At 50.1% G+C, this 23,746-nt stretch overlaps 1 protein-coding gene across 1 annotated transcript in view; it reads right to left on the bottom strand.

The window, feature by feature from the left end:
• The window catches only part of ADAMTS2 (ADAM metallopeptidase with thrombospondin type 1 motif 2), a 254,991-nt gene that overhangs the window by 116,990 nt on the left and 114,255 nt on the right, over window positions 1-23,746 (bottom strand). The gene's annotated exons all lie outside the window — the stretch shown is intronic.

Raw genomic sequence — 23,746 nt, 5'->3', positions numbered from 1 at the left:
AATTATCCTTCAATTAAAAATAATTTTCTTTTAAAAAAAGTAAAGTGCTCTTTCACGTCAACAAGAAGCATATCAGCAATCCAAAAGGAAAATGGACAAGTGGTGTGAATGGACGGTTCTTGGACAGGAACATCAAGCAGCTTTTAAGTATATAAAAAGATGTCCAACCTCACCCTTGATAAAAGAAAGAAACACCTGCTCAGATTGCCAAATTTAAAATGTGTGGATCTGGGGGCCCACGTTGGTGGAAATACATCCCTGTGTGGTGAGTGAGGGAAGCCATATAAGCAGGGAGGGGCATGGAAGGACAAGGAGCGGGTGAAGCCAGGAAGGAAGGTGCTCAGACGTGTAGAAGCCATCAGGATGGCCAGACTCTGTAGGATCTGGGCCTCCTCCGGAGGGCACGGCAAGAGACACGGCAGCTTCTGTAAGGAGATGGAAAGGGGCCGCGGCTGGATACAGCCTGTGGACAAACACAGGCTGAGAGGCAGTGTCACTGCTGTGATGCAATGCGGGGAGCGCAAGGGTGGTGAACTGGGCACCCTGCCACCCCGGGAAGCCCTCTGCTGCAGGGGAAGCCTTGGGAGGAGTCACGCGGAAGAGGGGCGCCCAGATGGGGCAGGCTATGCTGGGCCTGAGGCTCCTGCCGGAACCCTGTAGGGAAAGAGCAAGTCGGCCAAGACGGCGTGGTCAGGCGCTCTCGCCCCGCGTTTTGTAAACACGTGGTTAGGTAACAGCTGAGAGCAGTTAGAGCAACACTCGCACGCATCACCAGGTGCTCGCTTGGTCATGGGTTCCTCTGTGCGCTATGCCTGTACAAACGTCACCTGGAAAAGGCCTGAAGGGTTGTGTGTGGTTATGTTGTGTTATGCTACGTCTGCGGCTCCGGCTGCTGCGCCAGCCAGGAGAGAATAAACGCATCTGCAGATCCTACAGCTCCCCGCATTTTCTTTCAGCCTCTTAGCTAGTGCCTTGACTACCACGGGTTCGGCGAACAGGGTGCACGGTGAGATACAGGGAGACAACCGGTGCTGTGAGCAGGATCAGCAATACAGTGGGCACAGTCAGCAGGGCTCTCAGCAGGGAGAGGAGTCTGAGGCTGCACAGAAGAAGAGCCAGCAGAATACCCAGCGAGCAGAGGAGCCTGAGGCTCTGCTGGATGGAGGAAGCCAGTGGCCACATACAGCACGTGATACTGTGTGGCTGTGATCCTGCTGGTGTGGGCTCCGGTGGAAGACTGGGAAGTGGTGGATGGTTTACCGGCTAGCATTGAAAAGGCGTTACAGGCGGTGAGTTCCCTTTTGCTGCACAGACTGCCTGGCACTGTGGGGTGGATTTTCCTGACTGCCCTGAAGGCGAATATGGACAGGGCTCTCAGTGATGCTGTGCTGGGGCGCAGTGTGCAGAGACGCTTGTAAGGACTAGAGCATCGTACGTTGGCGTTAGAGCAACAACCCCGTGGCCCTGAAGAACCCAGCATCTCTGACGGTGAGGCGGTAAGTGATGCTGATGATGAAAGTCATGAGACTGTAGGTCCCTGCTTGGCAGCAAGGCTGGTAACAGCAGAAAGTGAAGCAGGAGCAGTCTAGAGACCAGGGAGGACATCCTCAAGGGGCCCCCAGTGTGACTGAGTTCACGACATTATCAACCATATACTCAGGCAGGCTTGGTCGCCTTGGGTACGCAATTTCGGCAAAAGCAAGGGGAACCCTTGGTAGTGTGGCTCTAGCAACTTTGGGACACAGAGGTGGACAGTATCATATGTGTTGGGGACAAAATAGAATGGTTGGCATCTCTAACCATTCACCCCTCGTTGAGACAAAGGCTCCAGAACACGAGGCAACTCATGGAAGGGGCACCTAACCAAACGCACACCGTGATGGAATGGGCTGACACTGCCATCTGCGTGCGTGGTCAGACACAGGAGAGTGCCCAGATACTGTGAGTAAATGATATACCTATGCCAAGTCGACCAAGTGCTGAGAGAACTGGGCAGGAAGTAGTCAATGTTCAACCCAAATAACCAAGGCCCAGATGATGAGCACTTCACTGGAGCATTCGCGATGCCATTTTGAATAATATCCCATCTACCTCTTTTGGATCCCTGACCGCTATTCTCGTATCCTGTGTGGGGTGACCTCGACGGTGGCTAGCTTGGGGGAAACAGGGATGGTGGAGGCACAGGGAATAGAAGTGTGAAGACCCCGAAGGGCGCCAGAGCTGGTGAAGGCCCCATCCTGCTGACAAGAATGTACATGCGGGCTGATTTTCTGGCAGCAGGAGTTGACAGAAATAAAATCAACAGACAGCCCACTGCTCTGCTTCTAGAGCCATGGAGGCACTGAGACCAGAGCAGCAGTTTACCAACTTTGGAAGCACCCACAGCAAGAGATAAGGGCAGATCAATGGCCGCATGGAACCCAAGGATGTTCCTTTAGAGGATGCTGTTTTCCACTTTGAACAGGGCTCACACCAAGGTGCCAACCTGAAGAACCCAAGCAGGGACTGGAGGCCCCGTGTAGAACTTGCAATTTGCCAGTCACTAGCTAATGTATCGGAGAAGGCAATGGCACCCCACTCCAGTACTCTTGCCTGGAAAATCCCACGGACGGAGGAGCCTGGTAGGCTGCAGTCCCTGGGGTCACTAAGAGTCGGACGCGACTGAGCGACTTCACTTTCACTTTTCACTTTCACGCACTGGAGAAGGAAATGGCAACCCACTCCAGTGTCCTTGCCTGGAGAATCCCAGGGACGGGGGAGCCTGGTGGCCTGCCATCTATGGGGTCGCACAGAGTCGGACACAACTGAAGCGACAGCAGCAGCTGCAGCTAATGTACAGAGAGTAATGGCCCTGGTTGACACCGGTGCTGAATGCAGCCTTGTTTACACCAAGTCGGAGCAGTTTCCCAGTCCTAGTGCACACACTGATGGCCAGATGATGTAGATTTAGACTAAAGATTTAAGCTGTGTTCGAGATTTAGAACAGTGTCCTGTGATGCAGGTTTAGTAGAACAGTGTGCTGTAATGGCTGTGTCCTGTAATGTAGGTTTAGAATTCAGTTCAGTTCAGTTCAGTTCAGTCGCTAAGTCGAGTCTGACTCTTTGCGACCCCATGAATCGCAGCATGACAGGCCTCCCTGTCCATCACAAACTCCCGGATTTGACTCAAACTCATGCCCATCGAATCGGTGATGCCATCCAGCCATCTCATCCTCTGTCGTCCCCTTCTCCTCCTGCCCCCAATCCCTCCCAGCATCAGGGTCTTTTCCAATGAGTCAACACTTTGCATGAGGTAGCCAAAGTATTGGAGTTTCAGCCTCAGCATCAGTCCTTCCAATGAGCATCCAGGACTGGTCTCCTTTAGGATGAACTGGTTGGATCTCCTTGCAGTCCAAGGGACTCTCAAGAGTCTTCTCCAACACCACAGTTCAAAAGCATCAATTCTTCGGCGCTCAGCTTTCTTCACAGTACAACTCTCACATCAATACATGACCACTGGAAAAACCATAGCCTTGACCAGACGGACCTTTGCTGGCAAAGTAATGTCTCTGCTTTTTAATATGCTATCTAGGTTGACCATAACTTTCCTTCCAAGGAGTAAGCGTCTTTTAATTTCATGGCTGCAATCTCCATCTGCAGTGATTTTGGAGCCCCCAAAAATAAAGTCTGACACTGTTTCCACTGTCTCCCCATCTATTTCCCATGAGCTGATGAGACCAGATGCCATGATCTTAGTTTTCTGAATGTTGAGCTTTAAGCCAACTTTTTCACTCTCCTCTTTCACTTTCATGAAGAGGCTTTTTAGTTCCTCTTCACTCTCTGCCATAAGGGTGGTGTCATCTGCATATCTGAGGTTATTGATATTTCTCCCGGCAATCTTGATTCCAGCTTGTGCTTCTTCCAGCCCAGCGTTTCTCATGATGTACTCTGCATATAAGTCAAATAAGCAGGGTGACAATATACAGCCTTGACATACTCCTTTTCTTATTAGGAACCAGTCTGTTGTTCCATGTCCAGTTCTAACTGTTGCTTCCTGACCTGCATCCAGGTTTCTCAAGAGGCAGGTCAGGTGGTCTGGTATTCCCGTCTCCTTCAGAATTTTCCACAGTTTATTGTGATCCACACAGTTGAAGGCAATAAAACAGAAATAGATGTTTTTCTGGAACTCTCTTGCTTTTTCGATGATCCAGTGGATATTGGCAATTTGATCTCTGGTTCCTCTGCCTTTTCTAAAGCCAGCTTGAACATCTGGAAGTTCTTGGTTCATGTATTGCTGAAGCTTGGCTTGGAGAATTTTGAGGATTACTTTACTAGCGTGTGAGATGAGTGCAATTGTGCGGTAGTTTGAGCACTCTTTGGGATTGCCTTTCTTTGGGATTGGAATGAAAACGGACCTTTTCCAGTACTGTGGCCACTGCTGAGTTTTCCAAATTTGCTGGCATATTGAGTGCAGCACTTTCACAGCATCATCTTTTAGGATTTGAAATAGCTCAACTGGAATTCCATCACTCCTACTAGCTTTGTTCGCAGTGATGCTTTCTAAGGTCCACTTGACTTCACATTCCAGGATGTCTGGCTCTAGGTGAGTGATCACACCATTGTGATTATCTGTGTTGTGAAGATCTTTTTTGTACAGTTCTTCTGTGTATTCTTGCCACCTCTTCTTAATATCTTCTACTTCTGTTAGGTCCATACCATTTCTGTCCTTTATTGTGCCCATTTTTGCATGAAATGTTCCCTTGGTATCTCTAATTTTCTTGAAGAGCCAAAGCAAAAACAATATTTAGTTGTGGATGGGACTGGTGATAGAAGCAAGGTCTGATGCTGTAAAGAGCAATATTGCATAGGGACCTGGAACGTTAGGTCCATGAATCAAGGCAAATTGGAAGTGGTCAAACAGGAGATGGCAAGAGTGAATGTCGACATTCTAGGAATCAGCGAGCTAAAATGGACTGGAATGGGTGAATTTAACTCAGATGACCATTATATCTACTACTGTGGGCAGGAATCCCTTAGAAGAAATGGAGTAGCCATCATAGTCAACAAAAGAGTCCAAAATGCAGTACTTGGATGCAGTCTCAAAAATGACAGAATGATCTCTGTTCGTTTCCAAGGCAAAACATTCAATATCACGGTAATCCAAGCCTATGCCCCAACCAGTAACGCTGAAGAAGCCGAAGTTGAACAGTTCTATGCAGACCTACAAGACCTTTGAGAACTAACACCCAAAAAAGATGTCCTTTTCATTATAGGGGACTGGAATGCAGAAGTAGGGAGTCAAGAAACACCTGGAGTAACAGGCAAATTTGGCCTTTGAGTACGGAATGAAGCAGGGCAAAGGCTAATAGAGCTTTGCCAAGAGAACGCACTGGTCATAGCAAACACCCTCTTCCAACAACACAAGAGAAGACTCTACACATGGACATCACCAGATGGTCAACACCAAAATCAGACTGATTATATTCTTTGCAGCCAAAGATAGAGCTTTGCTCTAGAGCTGTATAGAGCTGTATAGAGCTCTGTACACTGTTCTACTAAACCTCCATCACAGGACACAGCCATTACAGCACACTGTATAGAGCTTCTGCTCTATACAGTCAGCAAAAACAAGGCCGGGAGCTGACTGTGGCTCAGATCATGAACTCCTTATTGCCAAATTCAGACTTAAACTGAAGAAAGTAGGGAAAACCACTAGACCATTCAGGTATGACCTAAATCAAATCCCTTATGAATATACAGTGGAAGTGAGAAAGACTTAAGGGACTAGATCTGATAAACAGAGAGCCTGATGAACTATGGACGGAGGTTCGTGACATTGTACAGGAGACAGGGATCAAGAGCATCCCCATGGAAAAGAAATGCAAAAAGGCAAAACAGATGTCTGAGGAGGCCTTAGAAATAGCTGTGAAATGAAAAGAAGCTAAAAGCAAAGGAGAAAAGGAAAGATATTCCCATTTGAATGTAGAGATCCAAAGAATAGCCAGGAGATATAAGAAAGCCTTCCTCAGTGATCAATGAAAAGAAATAGAGGAACAACAGAATGGGAAAAAATAGAGATCTCCTCAAGAAAATGAGAGATACCAAGGGAACATTTCATGCAAAAATGGGCTCAATAAAGGTTTAGAATAGGGTACTGTAATGGCTGTGTCCTGTGATGGAGGTTTAGAACAGTGTGCTGTATCGTCTGTGTCCTGTGATGGAGGTTTAGTAGAACAGTGTACTGTAATGGCTTTGTCCTGTGATGGAGGTTTAGTAGAACAGTGTACTGTACCGTCTGTGTCCTGTGATGGAGGTTTAGTAGAACAGTGTGCTGTGATGGCTGTGTCCTGTGATGGAGGTTTAGAACAGTGTGCTGTGACGGCTGTGTCCTGTGATGGAGGTTTAGTAGAACAGTGTGCTGTAATGGCTGTGTCCTGTGATGGAGGTTTAGTAGAACAGTGTGCTGTGACGGCTGTGTCCTGTGATGGAGGTTTAGTAGAACAGTGTGGTGTGACGGCTGTGTCCTGTGATGGAGGTTTAGTAGAACAGTGTGCTGTGACGGCTGTGTCCTGTGATGGAGGTTTAGTAGAACAGTGTGCTGTGACGGCTGTGTCCTGTGATGGAGGTTTAGTAGAACGGTGTACTGTGACGGCTGTGTCCTGTGATGGAGGTTTAGTAGAACAGTGTGCTGTGACGGCTGTGTCCTGTGATGGAGGTTTAGTAGAACAGTGTACTGTACCGTCTGTGTCCTGTGATGGAGGTTTAGTAGAACAGTGTGCTGTGACGGCTGTGTCCTGTGATGGAGGTTTAGTAGAACAGTGTGGTGTGACGGCTGTGTCCTGTGATGGAGGTTTAGTAGAACAGTGTGCTGTAATGGCTGTGTCCTGTGATGGAGGTTTAGTAGAACAGTGTGCTGTGACGGCTGTGTCCTGTGATGGAGGTTTAGTAGAACAGTGTGCTGTGACGGCTGTGTCCTGTGATGGAGGTTTAGTAGAACAGTGTGCTGTAAGGGCTGTGTCCTGTGATGGAGGTGTAGTAGAACAGTGTGCTGTAACGGCTGTGTCCTGTGATGGAGGTTTAGTAGAACAGTGTACTGTAAAGGCTGTGTCCTGTGATGGAGGTTTAGTAGAACAGTGTGCTGTAACGGCTGTGTCCTGTGATGGAGGTGTAGTAGAACAGTGTGCTGTAACAGCTGTGTCCTGTGATGGAGGTTTAGTAGAACAGTGTGCTGTGATGGCTGTGTCCTGTGATGGAGGTTTAGAACAGTGTGCTGTGACGGCTGTGTCCTGTGATGGAGGTTTAGTAGAACAGTGTACTGTAAGGGCTGTGTCCTGTGATGGAGGTTTAGTAGAACAGTGTACTGTGACGGCTGTGTCCTGTGATGGAGGTTTAGAACAGTGTCCTGTAATGGCTGTGTCCTGTGATGGAGGTTTAGAACAGTGTGCTGTGACGGCTGTGTCCTGTGATGGAGGTTTAGTAGAACAGTGTGCTGTGACGGCTGTGTCCTGTGATGGAGGTTTAGTAGAACAGTGTGCTGTAAGGGCTGTATTCTGTGATGGAGGTGTAGTAGAACAGTGTGCTGTGATGGCTGTGTCCTGTGATGGAGGTTTAGAACAGTGTCCTGTAACGGCTGTGTCCTGTGATGGAGGTTTAGAACAGTGTGCTGTGATGGCTGTGTCCTGTGATGGAGGTTTAATAGAACAGTGTGCTGTAACGGCCGTGTCCTGTGATGGAGGTTTAGTACAGTGTGCTGTGACGGCTGTGTCCTGTGATGGAGGTTTAGTAGAACAGTGTACTATAACGGCTGTGTCCTGTGATGGAGGTTTAGAACAGTGTACTGTAACGGCTGTGTCCTGTGATGGAGGTTTAGTAGAACAGTGTACTGTAACGGCTGTGTCCTGTGATGGAGGTTTAGTAGAACAGTGTGCTGTAACGGCTGTGTCCTGTGATGGAGGTTTAGTAGAACAGTGTACTGTAACGGCTGTGTCCTGTGATGGAGGTTTAGTAGAACAGTGTGCTGTGATGGCTGTGTCCTGTGATGGAGGTTTAGAACAGTGTGCTGTGACGGCTGTGTCCTGTGATGGAGGTTTAGTAGAACAGTGTACTGTAAAGGCTGTGTCCTGTGATGGAGGTTTAGTAGAACAGTGTACTGTAATGGCTTTGTCCTGTGATGGAGGTTTAGTAGAACAGTGTACTGTGACGGCTGTGTCCTGTGATGGAGGTTTAGTAGAACAGTGTACTGTAATGGCTGTGTCCTGTGATGGAGGTTTAGTAGAACAGTGTGCTGTAAAGGCTGTGTCCTGTGATGGAGGTTTAGTAAAACATTGTGCTGTAATGGCTGTGTCCTGTGATGGAGGTTTAGTAGAACAGTGTGCTGTGATGGCTGTGTCCTGTGATGGAGGTTTAGTAGAACAGTGTCCTGTGACGGCTGTGTCCTGTGATGGAGGTTTAGTAGAACAGTGTGCTGTGATGGCTGTGTCCTGTGATGGAGGTTTAGTAGAACAGTGTACTGTACCGTCTGTGTCCTGTGATGGAGGTTTAGTAGAACAGTGTGCTGTGATGGCTGTGTCCTGTGATGGAGGTTTAGAACAGTGTGCTGTGACGGCTGTGTCCTGTGATGGAGGTTTAGTAGAACAGTGTGCTGTAATGGCTGTGTCCTGTGATGGAGGTTTAGTAGAACAGTGTGCTGTGACGGCTGTGTCCTGTGATGGAGGTTTAGTAGAACAGTGTGCTGTGACGGCTGTGTCCTGTGATGGAGGTTTAGTAGAACAGTGTGCTGTAAGGGCTGTGTCCTGTGATGGAGGTGTAGTAGAACAGTGTGCTGTAACGGCTGTGTCCTGTGATGGAGGTTTAGTAGAACAGTGTACTGTAAAGGCTGTGTCCTGTGATGGAGGTTTAGTAGAACAGTGTGCTGTAACGGCTGTGTCCTGTGATGGAGGTGTAGTAGAACAGTGTGCTGTAACAGCTGTGTCCTGTGATGGAGGTTTAGTAGAACAGTGTGCTGTGATGGCTGTGTCCTGTGATGGAGGTTTAGAACAGTGTGCTGTGACGGCTGTGTCCTGTGATGGAGGTTTAGTAGAACAGTGTACTGTAAGGGCTGTGTCCTGTGATGGAGTTTTAGTAGAACAGTGTACTGTGACGGCTGTGTCCTGTGATGGAGGTTTAGAACAGTGTCCTGTAATGGCTGTGTCCTGTGATGGAGGTTTAGAACAGTGTGCTGTGACGGCTGTGTCCTGTGATGGAGGTTTAGTAGAACAGTGTGCTGTGACGGCTGTGTCCTGTGATGGAGGTTTAGTAGAACAGTGTGCTGTAAGGGCTGTATTCTGTGATGGAGGTGTAGTAGAACAGTGTGCTGTGATGGCTGTGTCCTGTGATGGAGGTTTAGAACAGTGTCCTGTAACGGCTGTGTCCTGTGATGGAGGTTTAGAACAGTGTGCTGTGATGGCTGTGTCCTGTGATGGAGGTTTAATAGAACAGTGTGCTGTAACGGCCGTGTCCTGTGATGGAGGTTTAGTACAGTGTGCTGTGACGGCTGTGTCCTGTGATGGAGGTTTAGTAGAACAGTGTACTATAACGGCTGTGTCCTGTGATGGAGGTTTAGAACAGTGTACTGTAACGGCTGTGTCCTGTGATGGAGGTTTAGTAGAACAGTGTACTGTAACGGCTGTGTCCTGTGATGGAGGTTTAGTAGAACAGTGTGCTGTAACGGCTGTGTCCTGTGATGGAGGTTTAGTAGAACAGTGTACTGTAACGGCTGTGTCCTGTGATGGAGGTTTAGTAGAACAGTGTACTATAACGGCTGTGTCCTGTGATGGAGGTTTAGAACAGTGTGCTGTGACGGCTGTGTCCTGTGATGGAGGTTTAGTAGAACAGTGTACTGTAAAGGCTGTGTCCTGTGATGGAGGTTTAGTAGAACAGTGTACTGTAATGGCTTTGTCCTGTGATGGAGGTTTAGTAGAACAGTGTACTGTGACGGCTGTGTCCTGTGATGGAGGTTTAGTAGAACAGTGTACTGTAATGGCTGTGTCCTGTGATGGAGGTTTAGTAGAACAGTGTGCTGTAAAGGCTGTGTCCTGTGATGGAGGTTTAGTAAAACATTGTGCTGTAATGGCTGTGTCCTGTGATGGAGGTTTAGTAGAACAGTGTGCTGTGATGGCTGTGTCCTGTGATGGAGGTTTAGTAGAACAGTGTCCTGTGACGGCTGTGTCCTGTGATGGAGGTTTAGTAGAACAGTGTACTGTGACGGCTGTATCCTGTGATGGAGGTTTAGTAGAACAGTGTGCTGTGATGGCTGTGTTCTGTGATGGAGGTTTAGTAGAACAGTGTACTGTAACCGCTGTGTCCTGTGATGGAGGTTTAGTAGAACAGTGTGCTGTAAAGGCTGTGTCCTGTGATGGAGGTTTAGTAGAACAGTGTACTGTGACGGCTGTGTCCTGTGATGGAGGTTTAGAACAGTGTCCTGTAACGGCTGTGTCCTGTGATGGAGGTTTAGTAGAACAGTGTGCTGTGATGGCTGTGTCCTGTGATGGAGGTTTAGTAGAACAGTGTGCTGTGACGGCTGTGTCCTGTGATGGAGGTTTAGAACAGTGTGCTGTGATGGCTGTGTCCTGTGATGGAGGTTTAGTAGAACAGTGTGCTGTAACGGCTGCGTCCTGTGATGGAGGTTTAGTAGAACAGTGTGCTGTGATGGCTGTGTCCTGTGATGGAGGTTTAGTAGAACAGTGTGCTGTGATGGCTGTGTCCTGTGATGGAGGTTTAGTAGAACAGTGTGCTGTGACGGCGGTGTCTTGTGATGGAGGTTTAGAACAGTGTGCTGTAAGGGCTGTGTCCTGTGATGGAGGTTTAGTAGAACAGTGTGCTGTAACGGCTGTGTCCTGTGATGGAGGTTTAGTAGAACAGTGTACTGTAACGGCTGTGTCCTGTGATGGAGGTTTAGTAGAACCGTGTACTGTAAAGGCTGTGTCCTGTGATGGAGGTTTAGTAGAACAGTGTGCTGTAATGGCTGTGTCCTGTGATGGAGGTTTAGAACAGTGTGCTGTGATGGCTGTGTCCTGTGATGGAGGTTTAGTAGAACAGTGTGCTGTGATGGCTGTGTCCTGTGATGGAGGTTTAGTAGAACAGTGTGCTGTGACGGCTGTGTCCTGTGATGGAGGTTTAGAACAGTGTGCTGTGATGGCTGTGTCCTGTGATGGAGGTTTAGTAGAACAGTGTGCTGTGACGGCTGTGTCCTGTGATGGAGGTTTAGTAGAACAGTGTGCTGTGACGGCGGTGTCTTGTGATGGAGGTTAGAACAGTGTGCTGTAAGGGCTGTGTCCTGTGATGGAGGTTTAGTAGAACAGTGTGCTGTAAAGGCTCGGTTCTAAGATGTGCTACTAACCTCTGATTCTCTTGCAGATTTAGAACAGTGTGAAAGCATTTGGAATCATGTGGGTGGGCTGTGAATCCCACAAAGATCCCCTCCTTGAAGGGGTGGGCCCAGCGCCTGTGGGGGACTTTGCGGGTCCTTAATAAAAACTCCACAGAGGTGGAGTTGTCCCTGTGGAGGCTTTCGTGCAATCTCACGCGGACAGACAGTGGACTGGACTTGGCCATGGAAGATAAAGGCACTCCACATGTGGTGGGTGGCTCTTCTAGCCCCGTGAGGGCAAGAACTGCAATATGAGTTCCAGCTGATACCTGGCGTTGCGTTTTGCTATGTCTTGGGGATATAACTTGTTGTAGCTAATGCTGTTGCAGGATATAAGTCCAACGGTCAGCACTACTTGCCAAGGAAATATTCAGAAGATGGACTGGACATAGAATATGAGGCGAGAGACCCTGAAGGGTGGAGTGTGGGGAGAGAGTGAATTAGCCAAGGCAGTGTGGTCACGCTCTCTCGCCCCACGTTTTGTAAATAATGACTGTATAACGAGTGACATCACTTAGAGCACTGCACGTGTGTGTCACGAGGTCCTCGCTTGGTCCCTGGGTGCTTCGTGTGGTACGCCTGTGTGAGCTCCACCTGGAAAAGCCCTGAAACTTGTGTGCGGGTGTAGTCACGTCTGCTGCTCCGGCTGCTGCACCAACCAGGAGAGAATAAACGCGTCTGCAGTTCCTACAGCTCCCCGCATTTTCTTCCAGCCTCTTAGGTGGTGCCTTGACTACCACGACCAGTGTGCACAGTGAGACACAGCGAGATCACTGGCGCTGTGAACAGGATCAGCAACACAAACTCCAAAGACAGAAAGCCACTAGGCACTTGAGTATGAGGGGTCTGGGTGCAGAGAGAGGGCTGGGGTGGAGTATATGTCAGCCATGATGTGCCTTCCAGGACACACTAGAGGAAGGACATCAAAGTGACTGCAAACTGGCAGACAGAGACTCTTGCCCACTCCCCAGAATCCTGTCTGGGCAGTTGGCTGTCCTGTCCTCTCCAACCAGGGGGACCAGTTGGAGGCCAGCTCGCCACAGCACGTGCCTCCAGCAGGACAAGCCAGGGCCCCCTCCACCTGCCACAGTCCCCTGCCAGCCCGGGTGCGAGGTGGGAGGAGCCTCTGCCGCAGGTCCCAGCTCGCAGCCCAGCACGTCCTTGCATCTGGCTGGCTGAGGACCGACCAGACGTGTCTGGGTCTGCCAGCCAAGCCCTCAGCACCAGCAGGATCCCAACCAAGCCCAGGTGGCGTTTCACTGCTTTGCCAGGCTGATCCTGAGCATCCATGGCAGACCCCGGAGGCAGTGCCTTCACAACTACAGCCGGGTTCGGCATCCACAACCGCTCAACCCCATGCCACTTCCAAGGCGAACACTGGCTCTCAGAGTCTGGAGGGAAGACTTAGCAGTGAGCACTGTCTCCCACAGAACAAGCACTGCCTGGCCAACAAGACCCTGTGCTTCCTGCCCACACCAAGAGGTGCCCTGGGTTCTGGCCCCCAGCAAAGCCCCCTCCCAGCTGTGAGACAAGGCCACACCATTCCCTCTCTGGGCCTCGGTTTCCCTGTGTGAAAAATAGGCACAATGATTTTGGCAACAGCCCACAGAACTCATGTTCAATGCACATAAAACAGCTGAGGGAAAGTGAGCGAGCTTGAAAGGCCGTTGGTCAGAGAAGTGAGAGAAAGAAGGTGACGGCCACAGGTGGGGAGTAGTCGTGCATGCTCTTTGCAACCCCATGGACTGTAGCCCCCCAGGCTCCTCTGTCCATGAAATTGTCTAGGCAAGAATACTGGAATGGGTTGCCATTTCCTCCTTCCTGACCCAGGGACTGAACTTACATCTCCTGACTCTCCTGCATTGGCAGGCATATTCTTTACCACTGGGCTACCTGGGAATCTGACAGCCATAAAGTCAGAGTCAAATGGCTCAGAACTGAGTAAAATATGGGCATTGGTCACAAACACCAGACCCCTGTTTCTCCCCTCCGCCCCCTGGCTAAGAGGCATCCAGCCTGGTCCAGGCCTCCAACTGCTGCTAGGAAAGCTCTTCTGAGGGGTCCTGCCCCAAGTGGAACTCAGGGGAGCATTACCCAAGGTCCAGCCCTCCACAAAGTGCCCCATCCCAGGCTGCTCTTGAAATCACCTCGAAGAAGAATCACTTCTGCTTCCAAAGACATCCCCAGGCAGGAAATGGGCCGCAGGCACCATGAATGTTTAATTACATTAATTGTCCAAGTTCAATGCACATCATCACTTTATAAGTACCTTATGGGAAATTGTAATTAAGCATGCAATGGCTCATTTTTACAATTCCCCCTTTTCATCCTTCTCCAGGCTGCTGGGAGCCCCGGCCTGCCTGCTGGGCTCTCTCTCTAATGCTCACCTTCCTTCTCTCTCATTTAATTTTTTGACCTTTTCTCTTGACATCGCTGCCCCCACACATTCCTGTGCCTTGGCATACATATACCAAGCACCATAATTACTTAACTATAAACCTCTCATGGAAATTTGCTTTTGACTTTGCTAGAAAGCATTGTAATCAAGTCCCTGAGAGTCCCAATCGATGGGCTGGCCTGTCAGAGGAAATGCATTGCAGAATTAAAAGGTTTAGCAAGAGGAGGTTCAGGCAGCAGGCAGGGCTGGCTAGCTGGCAAGGGGGGTGGGTAGAGAGGCCTGAAAGTATGGCCTGGCCCTCTCTGGGGCAGCAGGCATTACAAGTGCTCTCCAGGTCCTCATGAGGCCTGGATCCTAAGCTCCCCTAGACTCAGTGTGTGACAAGCATGCACAGGTCTTGAGGCCATTATTCACACATACAATGATCTGTCCAGGGCCTGCTCCTGCAGAGGCCAGAGGGAAGTCTGGCCTCAAATATACATCAAACATACACCTGTGACATTATGCCAGGAGGCTGTGCATTCAGGTGCACAGAGAGGGTGGGGTTTAAAGGGGAAGACCTGGGGTCCCTTCTCTGGAACTCCTGCCTGTTGGAGGCCATGGAATTGACCGGCACCAGCGCCTGGCAATGTGTTTGCACCTGATACAGTTCAGTTTAGCCGCTCAGTCGTGTCCAACTCTTTGTGACCCCATGGACTGCAGTATGCCAGGCTTCTCTGTCCATCACCAACTCCTGGAGCTTGCTCAAACTCATGTCCATTGAGTCGGTGATGCCATCCAACCTTCTCATCTTCCGTCATCCACCTTTCCTCCTACCTTCAATCTTTCCCAGCATCAGGGTCTTTTCCAATGAGTCAGTTCTTCACATCAGATGGCCAAAGTATTGGAGTTTCAGCTTCAGCATCAGTCCTTCCAATGAATATTCAGGACTGATCTCCTTTAGGATAGACTGGTTGGATCTCCTTGCAGTCCAAGGGACTCTCAAGAGTCTTCTCCAACACCACAGTTCAAAAGCATCAATTCTTCGGCACTCAGCTTTCTTTATAGTCCAACTCTAACATCATGCATGACTGCTTTATCTCAGGCACACACTTAAAATGTACCTACATGGCACTCCTTCACTTTTTAATATGACGGGGCTTTCGAAAAATGAAAGGGAGCCAGGCCTCTGACATCCAAGTCCATGGCTGTGTACTCTGTGCATGGACCCACATTTCTGCACACACGTGCCCTTTCTCACATGGAGATGCCTGGGTGCTGAGCAGGTGCCAAGGACCAGACTCCAAGTTTTGGGGGATGTATCAGCATCTCCCCTTTCCTAGATCAGCACCCCAATTGTGTTCTCAGGAAGCACACTGGTCCCCCATGTGCACACAGCCTTCCTCTGGACGCTGTCCTGAGCCAGGTGGTCCACAGACAAAAAGCCGTGGGCTCACCAAAAGGGGTTCACGGCTGTCCAGCCCCTCCTGCAGTCCAGACCTGAGGTGCCTGGCTCCCAAGTCCTTCCGCAGCCTGGCTCCCTCCCTCTCTGCTGACTCTGTGGGGGTCTTGACTTCCCAGGCGCTCAGACTCTCCTCACGCTGCCTGCCACCAGAGAACCTCCCTGCTGCCCAGGCACCCACAGCAGGCCCAGGGACGTCACTGCCCCCATGGCCCAGGCGCCTCGGGGCTTGACCCCTGGTCTAGAGGGAATTCTGACCCTGCAGCCTCCCCTCTCCCAGACGGGAAGTCCTAGGTGAAACCCGCCAGCTCTGCAAGGCTAAGCTCAGAGAGGGGAGTGAAGCTGAATCCCCACAGACTCTGGCCCCACGCACCTGCGTCTATTCACCACAGAGGCCTGCACATTCTCTAAGCTTCACACCCACTCTCCTCTGCCTTCCTTCCATGCCTGCAGCCTCCATCCACATGACCACGTGAGGGTTGAAGGTGCCTGCCCAGCTGCAGCCTGCCCTCGGGCTCCAGACCTGCCACCAGCTGCCCGCAGCCGCCTCCGAGCACCTCCACATCAACAAACCCCAGGCGAGCTTTCCTACCCCAATCCTGGCAGACGCCACTGGTCACCCATCTCCCCTTCATACCCAAGACACCATTGAGTCCCTGGCACTTTCCCCTTCTGTTCCTTGAAATCTGTCCCCTTCCCCTGCAAGAGGTGAGGTCACCCCTCATTACCTCCCCCCAGTTGGCAGCAGCCTCCTCACAGACCTCACCACATCTACCGTATGCCCGGCAGTGGTTCCCGGGTTACCCATACCCCCCAGAAGTGGGAGCCTCACTGACTGGAGACTGCTGACAGGCCTGACGCCATGCCAGCCCCCACCACCCTGTCACCAATTATGCCAGTCTCCTGCCTGGGAGACCAGCTGAGGACCCTGCGATGCATTTATAACCCGGGGTCCTAGAAAGCACTGCTTGCTCTGCCTGGAATGTCCATCCCTGCCCTCTCTGGCAGACTCCTATTCAGTCTTTAAAACCCAGCTCCATGCCCAGTTCATCAGCCCTGAAAACAGAGAAAGTCACTCCCTCTTCTAGACTTTCACAGCCCCTATGCTTTCTTCTGTTAAAACACTGATCACACAGAATGATTAAATTCACGCGCTCCCCAAGTAAAAGTGTGTGTTGGATTCACCACTGGATCTTCAGCACGACCCAAGAGGAAGATCTCAGTGAAGACACGCATGAGAGAATGCGTGTGTGCGTGCATGCTAAGTCGCTTTAGTCGTGTCCGACTCTTTGTCCACCAGGCTCCAGAGCCTATGGACTGTAGCCCACCAGGCTCCTCGGTCCAGGGGGTTCTCCAGGCAAGAATACTGGAGTGGGTTATGACAGAATGAAGAAATAAACAGAGAGCAAGAAAAGGAGCCCACCCTCATGTCACTTGACACCATGAAATGCCCAAGGTGCATGAAACAGAGGTGTCCTTCATGACTGTGGAACCAAGTGCCCGTCTCTGTGTGTGTCCAGGTTCTGCCAACTGTGACAGGCCAAGGCCGAGTGCAATCAGACGCACACCAAAGAGGATCAGCTGAGAGGCCTTAAAGAAACTCACCCACCCTTTGTCTCAGATGGTAGAGGTGGGGGTTGCCAAAAGTTCTCGGGAATGGAGGAGACAGCCTTCTTCTCATCCTTACCCCAGGAGTCCAGACAGGGCCACTGAAAGGGCTTAGGTGCCAAGCTTTGCCTTTGGAGAGAAAGGGGAGTGGGAAGGGAGACAGGAAGTGGGGTGGACCACCTCTTCCCAAGCCACAGATAGAATCCAGTACTGACGCCCACCAATTTGGTCTTTCGGCTTCTGGGCACCTTCCATGGACCATGTTAGTCCCAAGCAGAGCTCTCAGCGGTTCCAGTAGTCACCCCCAGTAAATCCTAGAGGAGATCCTTCTGCACCAGGATTGCTCCCACAGTCCTCCCCACACACCATGGCACAGGTTTCCCCCCATCTGGTCCAGCCCCTTCTTAGACTTCTTTTGACTTCAGCCCTGCCTCTTGTCACCTTTGTGCCCACCAGCCCAAGTCCTGATTCCAGCTGTCCTCCTGTTCCAGCTGCACTGATCTCACAGGAAAAGCCTCTGCCCCTGAAACAGTGCTCAACCGTGAAGACCCCTGCCACTCCCTAGCTTCCAGGTATCACCAGGCCTTGCATTCTACCCAGGCTTCTGCCCACGGCTGGCTTGACTCCAGAAGGGTGAAGAGCTGCCCAGGAGAGAAATAAAATGGAGAAGAGAGGGGTGGGGAGTACCAGGCCCATGAAGGTAGGGGTAGGGGTAGGTAGGTTACAGAATATTCAAGTGATCAAGGTAACACTCACCTAATGAGGACACGTGGGCAAAGACCTGAATGAGGAGATGGAGGGAATCACAGGAACATCTGAGGAAAGAGCATCCAGGTAAAGCAGAGAGGCCAGAGGGAAAACAGGATAAGGAGGCAAGGGGCCAGAGCGCCAAGGTCTGGGAGACGGTAAAGACCATGCCTCCTACAACAAATCCAGTGGGAGCTATCATGAGGGTTCAGGCAGAAGATAGATGTGATCCAACTGAAAGCATCAGAGAATCCCTGACAGAGGACAGTGTGGTGTCGGACACCATTTATACGAAACGCCTGGAGAGGGCAAATCCATAGAGACAGAAGGTGATTAGAGGTTGCCTAGGGGTGAGAGAAGGAGGGTGGAGGACACCCAAAGAGAGGGGGTCTTCTGTGAGTGATAAAAATGTCCTAGCCTGCACAACTCTGAGATATACTGAGTTACTGAAGTGTACACCACGTAGGTGAATTGTATGGTAGGTGAATTATATCTCGATAAAACCATCAGGGAAAAAAAGAATTCTTGCTGCTGCACTGGGGCTAGACTCGGGAGGGGGTGGCGGGCAGCTGGCTGGGGTAGTGCAGGGAGACTTGTGAGGGAACTACTGAAGTCATCCAGGCAGAGAAGGGTGGCTCAGCCTGAGGTGGGCCCAGAGGAGGTGTTAGACATGGGCCAATTCTGTGTGGACTTTGACAGTGAAGCCAAAAGATTTCCATCCAGGGGTGGCCTCCCAGGTGGCTCAGTAGTAAAGAACCTGCCTGCCAATGAAGGGAACACAGGTTGGGTCCCTGGGTCAGGAAGATCCCCTGGAGAGGGAAATGGCAACCCACTCCAGTATTCTTGCCAAGAAAATCCCATGGACTGAGAAGCCTGGTGTGCTACCGTCTACGGGGTCGCAAAGAGTCAGACATGACATAGTAATTGAACATGCACATACAGGGTGTGAGAGGAAAAGGTGAGCTAGTGGTGACTTGAAACCTTCGGCTATGCAGATGGAAGAAGGATTTGCCATCCACAGAGATGGGATTCTGTGTGTAGAGCAGTGGTGTGGGTAATTCTGGGGCTTGGTTTGGGGTATGTCAAGTTCAAGATTTCTATTACGCACTCAAAGATCAAGGAGGCAGTTGGGAATATGAGTCTGGGGTGTGGGAGAGAGGTCTGGGCTAGAGATACAAATCCAGGAGCGAACAACATTTAGATGGTATGCAAAGCAGTAAGGTGAATGAGATCACCAAGGAAGACATGTTGAGGGTGACAAGAAGAACTCTAAAGATGGGGCCCTGGGGTTCACCAACATTTAGAGTGAAAAGGAAAGAGAGAGGACCAGTAAAGACCAGTGAGGTAGTTGGAGCCCAGGGGAGTGGAGTATCCTGTAAGCCACAGCAAGGGTAGGAGGGACCAGCTACCAAGAGAACCAGGGCTGGCCAGTGCATTTCGCATCATGCAAGTCATCAGTGACCTCAAGGAGGACAGTAATGGGGACAAAGGGCTGACCAAGTAGGGTTAAGAGGGAATGGAGGAGAGAAACTGAGGACAATGACTCCTCATGGGGATGTTTTGCTGTAAAGGGAACCAAAAAAGTGACAATAGCCAGTAGGGGAGGGGAGTGATCAGATGTACATGAGAATGGGGAGGTGATGTTGGAGAGAAATGGGGAGGCGAGACTGAATGGACCAGAGACTGTGACTGCTGGCAGCCTAAAGACCCGCTGGAGTCTTGTGATGATCACTGTGAAAGAGACCACCCCTGAGGATGAGCATCTTCCTGACACTCCTTTCTGGGCCCCCACCCCCAGGGTCTGCAGTAGTTACATAAATTACTCTACCAGGATGCCGGCAAAGCAACAGAGATCATAATGAGTGAACATCACTCAAGTGATTTCAGAAAAGGAAGCTGTTTAAAGGATGGAAAGAGACACGGAAAGGCAACAGCACAGACGGGTTGGAGGTCCTCGCTGGGCTGGAGGTTTGCCAGAGCCTAGGAAAACAGAAGGGAAGGTGCAGGAAACGATGCCAAAGCATATACCAAGGTCACTGGTGAAACCAAGTCTGGGGCAGGACCACAGACGCCATCAAAGGAAAACCAAGTTCATCAGTTCTCTTGGAGACCCCGAAACCTACTGCCATCATCAAACTGGTGGGAAGTTCTGCGGAACCGGGCCCTCTGTCAGATGAGCCCCAGCAGTGCGTCAGGGCTCAGGCTCCTGCGCTGGGAGGCAGAAGCTCCAGCCCCCTGCGCCTTGCTGCCCTCCGCCCAGCAGGGGCTGCTATGAGAGCCACTGATGCAACTCTTGGTCACAGCAGTGACCAAGAAAACTATAAACAGTCTCAAATTTTGAGCTCACATCCCGTCTCTTCCGGGGACTTTCATCCAAAAAGGGAAGTGGAACTTCTGGCAGTACTTGAGGGACCTCCCCGAGGACAACGCTGATGCACTCAGCCCAAGCTGGGAGGGGCTCTCAGGTTCTGTGAACGAGAAGCAAACCCAGCTCTCAAGAGGACTGGATGGGACAACTTAGCTTGAGTCTTGGTTTTGCTGACAGATGAGCTTAGCTGTATGGATGAGGTAAGCCCAGGCCCTTTGTGGGAGCTGCTGGGAAACAATGATGTCCTTTGGCCAAGAAGAAGCTGAAGTGTGAGAGGAGAAGAGGGGTGCACCCTCCAGAGCCAGAGGCCAGGTCGCTGCAGGCTGGGCTGCGCAGCGAGTCTCATCACCATGCCAACCAAACTCCTCAGGACAGTGCGGACACGTCCTTGACCCAGGAAGCCGTCCTTCGCAGCCCTGACCAGCAGCCAGTGCTTGCACTCTGGGCAGCCTCCGTGAAGCGTGCCTGCCAGAGATGACCTCACACCTATGGAAAGTGAGGCCACAGCAAATCGGTCCAGCCAGGCACCCTCTCCTCCAGCAGGGCCAGGCCAGATCAGTCTGTTACTCTGTACTTTCACGAGTCAGAGTTTTCAGTCTCAGGGCCATCAAAACAGATTCAAATCAATTTGATGTCCAAAATGACATGCAAATAGCCATGTCAAAGGCCATTCCGAAATTTTCAGTTTATTAAAGTCAAATAATGGCAGCCTCTTGGAGAAGTTTGTTTTGGGGTGGGATTCAAGTTTGCCCTTTCTTTCACTTGTGCAATTTGAATTTGTTTCAGCGTTTCAGGAAGTGACCAATCATTTTTGCATGAAAAATGAAGTTAAAGGAGCTATAACTCTCATGAAGTTTATTTTTAAGTTCTGAGTACGTGGAAGAGATTTACAGTGGGTGAAAACTAATTGTACAGAAAATTGTGTGTGTGCCTATCTATATGCATTTTTTAAAGGGGCAATTAAAAGCTATTCGTTAATTTTTCAAGCCAGCAGCCCTCGGGGCTCTTGTGTGCGTGTAAATCAAGCCCACCCTGCTCACAGCTGGCTCAGGGAAGGCATATAACTCACACCTGGTACCTCGATCCCTTCACCACAGTGACTGGTCCAGAAGGTGGACATGTGACTACAGCGAGGCTAATCAGTGGCCCTCCATGAGGTATGGACACTGGGAAAAAGAAACATTCCCTTCCTGGGTCAGCCTGGGGCTGCTTAAGCACAGAGCCAACCTGAGGAGATGTCTGTGCAGAAGACAGCCACGTCAGGAAAGAGAAGGGGAGGCAGAGCCTTGGCAGCTTCTTTGGGTCAGCTGTGCACACCATCTCGTTCATGCATGCCAGTATTTCCTTTCTTACCTTAGTTAGATTCGTGTCCCCATCACTACAGATGTGAGAGCTGGACCATAAAGAATGCAGAGCACACAGGAATTGATGCTTTTGAACGATGGTGCTAGAGAAGACTCCTGAGAGTCCCTTGGACGTCAAAGAGATCAAACCAGTCAATCTTAAAGGAAATCAACCCTGAGTACTCATTGGAAGGACTTGTGCTGAAGCCCCAATGCTTTGGCCACCTGATGTGAACAGCCAACTCATTGGAGAAGACCCTAATTCTAGGAAAGATTGAGGGCAGGAGAAGGGGATGGCAGAGGATGCAAAGAATGGATGGCATCACAAACTCAATGGACATGAATGTAGGCCAACTCTGGGAGATGGTGAGGGCCAGGGAAGCCTGGCACACTGCAGTCCATGGGGTCATGAAGAGTCGGACACAACTTGGTGACTGAACAAAAACAACAACTCTATTACTTACACTTTGAAGGACCCTGACAGATACAGGGTCCTCTATTTTCCTCACTGCTGTGGTCTAAAGAAAGGTTAAAAATGACTGGTCTTGAATTCCAGTTCTAGAATGGTGGTGTGAGAAATCCTATGGGCCCCTTTCTAAGCAAAACAGTAACTGGTGAAAATAGTTAAAAACAAAACCAAATAACAACAATCTAAAGTCTCTCTAAACTGTTCTAAGGGCATAGAGCAAAGAAAAAACATCATATATTCAAGAAATCTATTGAATCTTGGTTTTAAAAAGAACTCAGTAAGAACAGAAAGGTCTGTGGCACTTAAATTATAACTCACCCCCTACTTCACCCCAGCCCAGCCCATCCTCACCAAATCAATCTAAGGGGAGCTCTACCATGAAGCATGGATGTGGCCAAGAAGATGGAGCTTCCTCTCCCAGCAGATCCCAGTCAAGGGGTACAGTATCCCACTGGAATAGGCTGGCCACCATCTCCAAGTTGCAGAGGCAAAATTCCTGGGGAGCCTGGCTGAAAGGTCAGTGGCACCCTTCCTCCACTCAACCTCATTCAAAGGGAAGAGCCTCTACTACAGGGGCAGCAAAGCGAGAATACTGGGGTCCCAATTCTCACCCTATTTTGTTTGTAGGAAAAAGATTCCATGCTGGGAAAGGCAAGCTGAAAAGATCAGAGGCTACCTCTTCTGCCTAGCACCTGGAGTAGTGGCTTACAGATTTTCCCTAAGGAGAAAAACAGGTCCAAAGAACAGAATACTCTGAAATTCTCCCCAAAAGGCTGAATTTATTTGAATCAGGGTGTGGACAAGTTCAAGCCTGAGCATGCTCTCAACAACAATAGAGATTTTGGTGGTAAGCATGTAACAGGAGGCTGGTAGCTCTAAAACGGCAATGAGCTAAATACTGGAGTGGGTAGCCTTTCCCTTCTCCAAGGGGTCTTCCCAACCCAGGGATCGAACCCTGGTCTCCCACATTGCAGGCAGATTCTTTACCAGCTGAGCCACAGTTCAGTTCAGTTCAGTCGCTCAGTCGTGTCTGACTCTTTGTGACCCCATGAATCGCAGCACACCAAGCCTCCCTGTCCATCACAAACGCCCGGAGTTCACTCAAACACATGTCCATCAAGTCGGTGATGCCATCCAGCCATCTCATCCTCTGTCATCCCCTTCTCCTCCTGCCCACAATCCCTTCCAGCATCAGGGTCTTTTCCAATGAGTTAACTCTTCGCATGAGGTGGCCAAAGTATCAGAGTTTCAGCTTCAGCATCAGTCCTTCCGATGAACACCCAGGACTGATCTGCTTTAGGATGAACTGGTTGGAACTCCTTGCAGTCCAAGGGACTCTCAAGAGTCTTCTCCAACACCACAGTTCAAAAGCATCAGTTCTTCAGTGCTCAGCCTTCTTCACAGTCCAACTCTCACATCCATACATGACCACTGGAAAAACCATAGTCTTGACTAGATGGGCCTTTGTTGGCAAAGGGAGCCCAAATGTAAACTACTAGTTTACTAAAGAGAATCAGGAAAAGAGACAGTTATGAAGAATCCTCCTACAGGCAGAACAAATCTCAAAGACTTGCCTCAAAAACTAGCACTACTAAAATTCTGTTGGATCAGACTATAATACAATTTATGGTTCCCAGGCATTGTTGAAAAGAATAGAATAATCAGCGATCAATTAGGGGAGCCTTGACTTATTGGAAAAGACCCTGATGCTGGGAGGGATTGGGGGCAGGAGGAGAAGGGGATGACAGAGGATGAGATGGCTGGATGGCATCACCGACTCAATGGACATGAGTTTGAGTAAACTCCAGGAGTTGGTGATGGACAGGGAGGCCTGGCGTGCTGCAATTCATGGGGTGACAAAGAGTCGGACACGACTGAGTGACTGAACTGAACTGAACTGAAATGAGGCAGAGAGCCAACACAGAGAGCAGAGAGAGAGTCAAAGAGCCTTGCTAAAGCCACTGTTACAGTCCCAGGGTGACTGCAC

This window comes from Cervus elaphus, chromosome 9, assembly GCF_910594005.1.
Source record: "Cervus elaphus chromosome 9, mCerEla1.1, whole genome shotgun sequence".
NCBI classification, from domain to species: Eukaryota; Metazoa; Chordata; class Mammalia; order Artiodactyla; family Cervidae; genus Cervus; species Cervus elaphus.
Note: the sequence above shows the minus strand (reverse complement) of the source record. Positions and strands in the feature narration are given on the sequence as shown.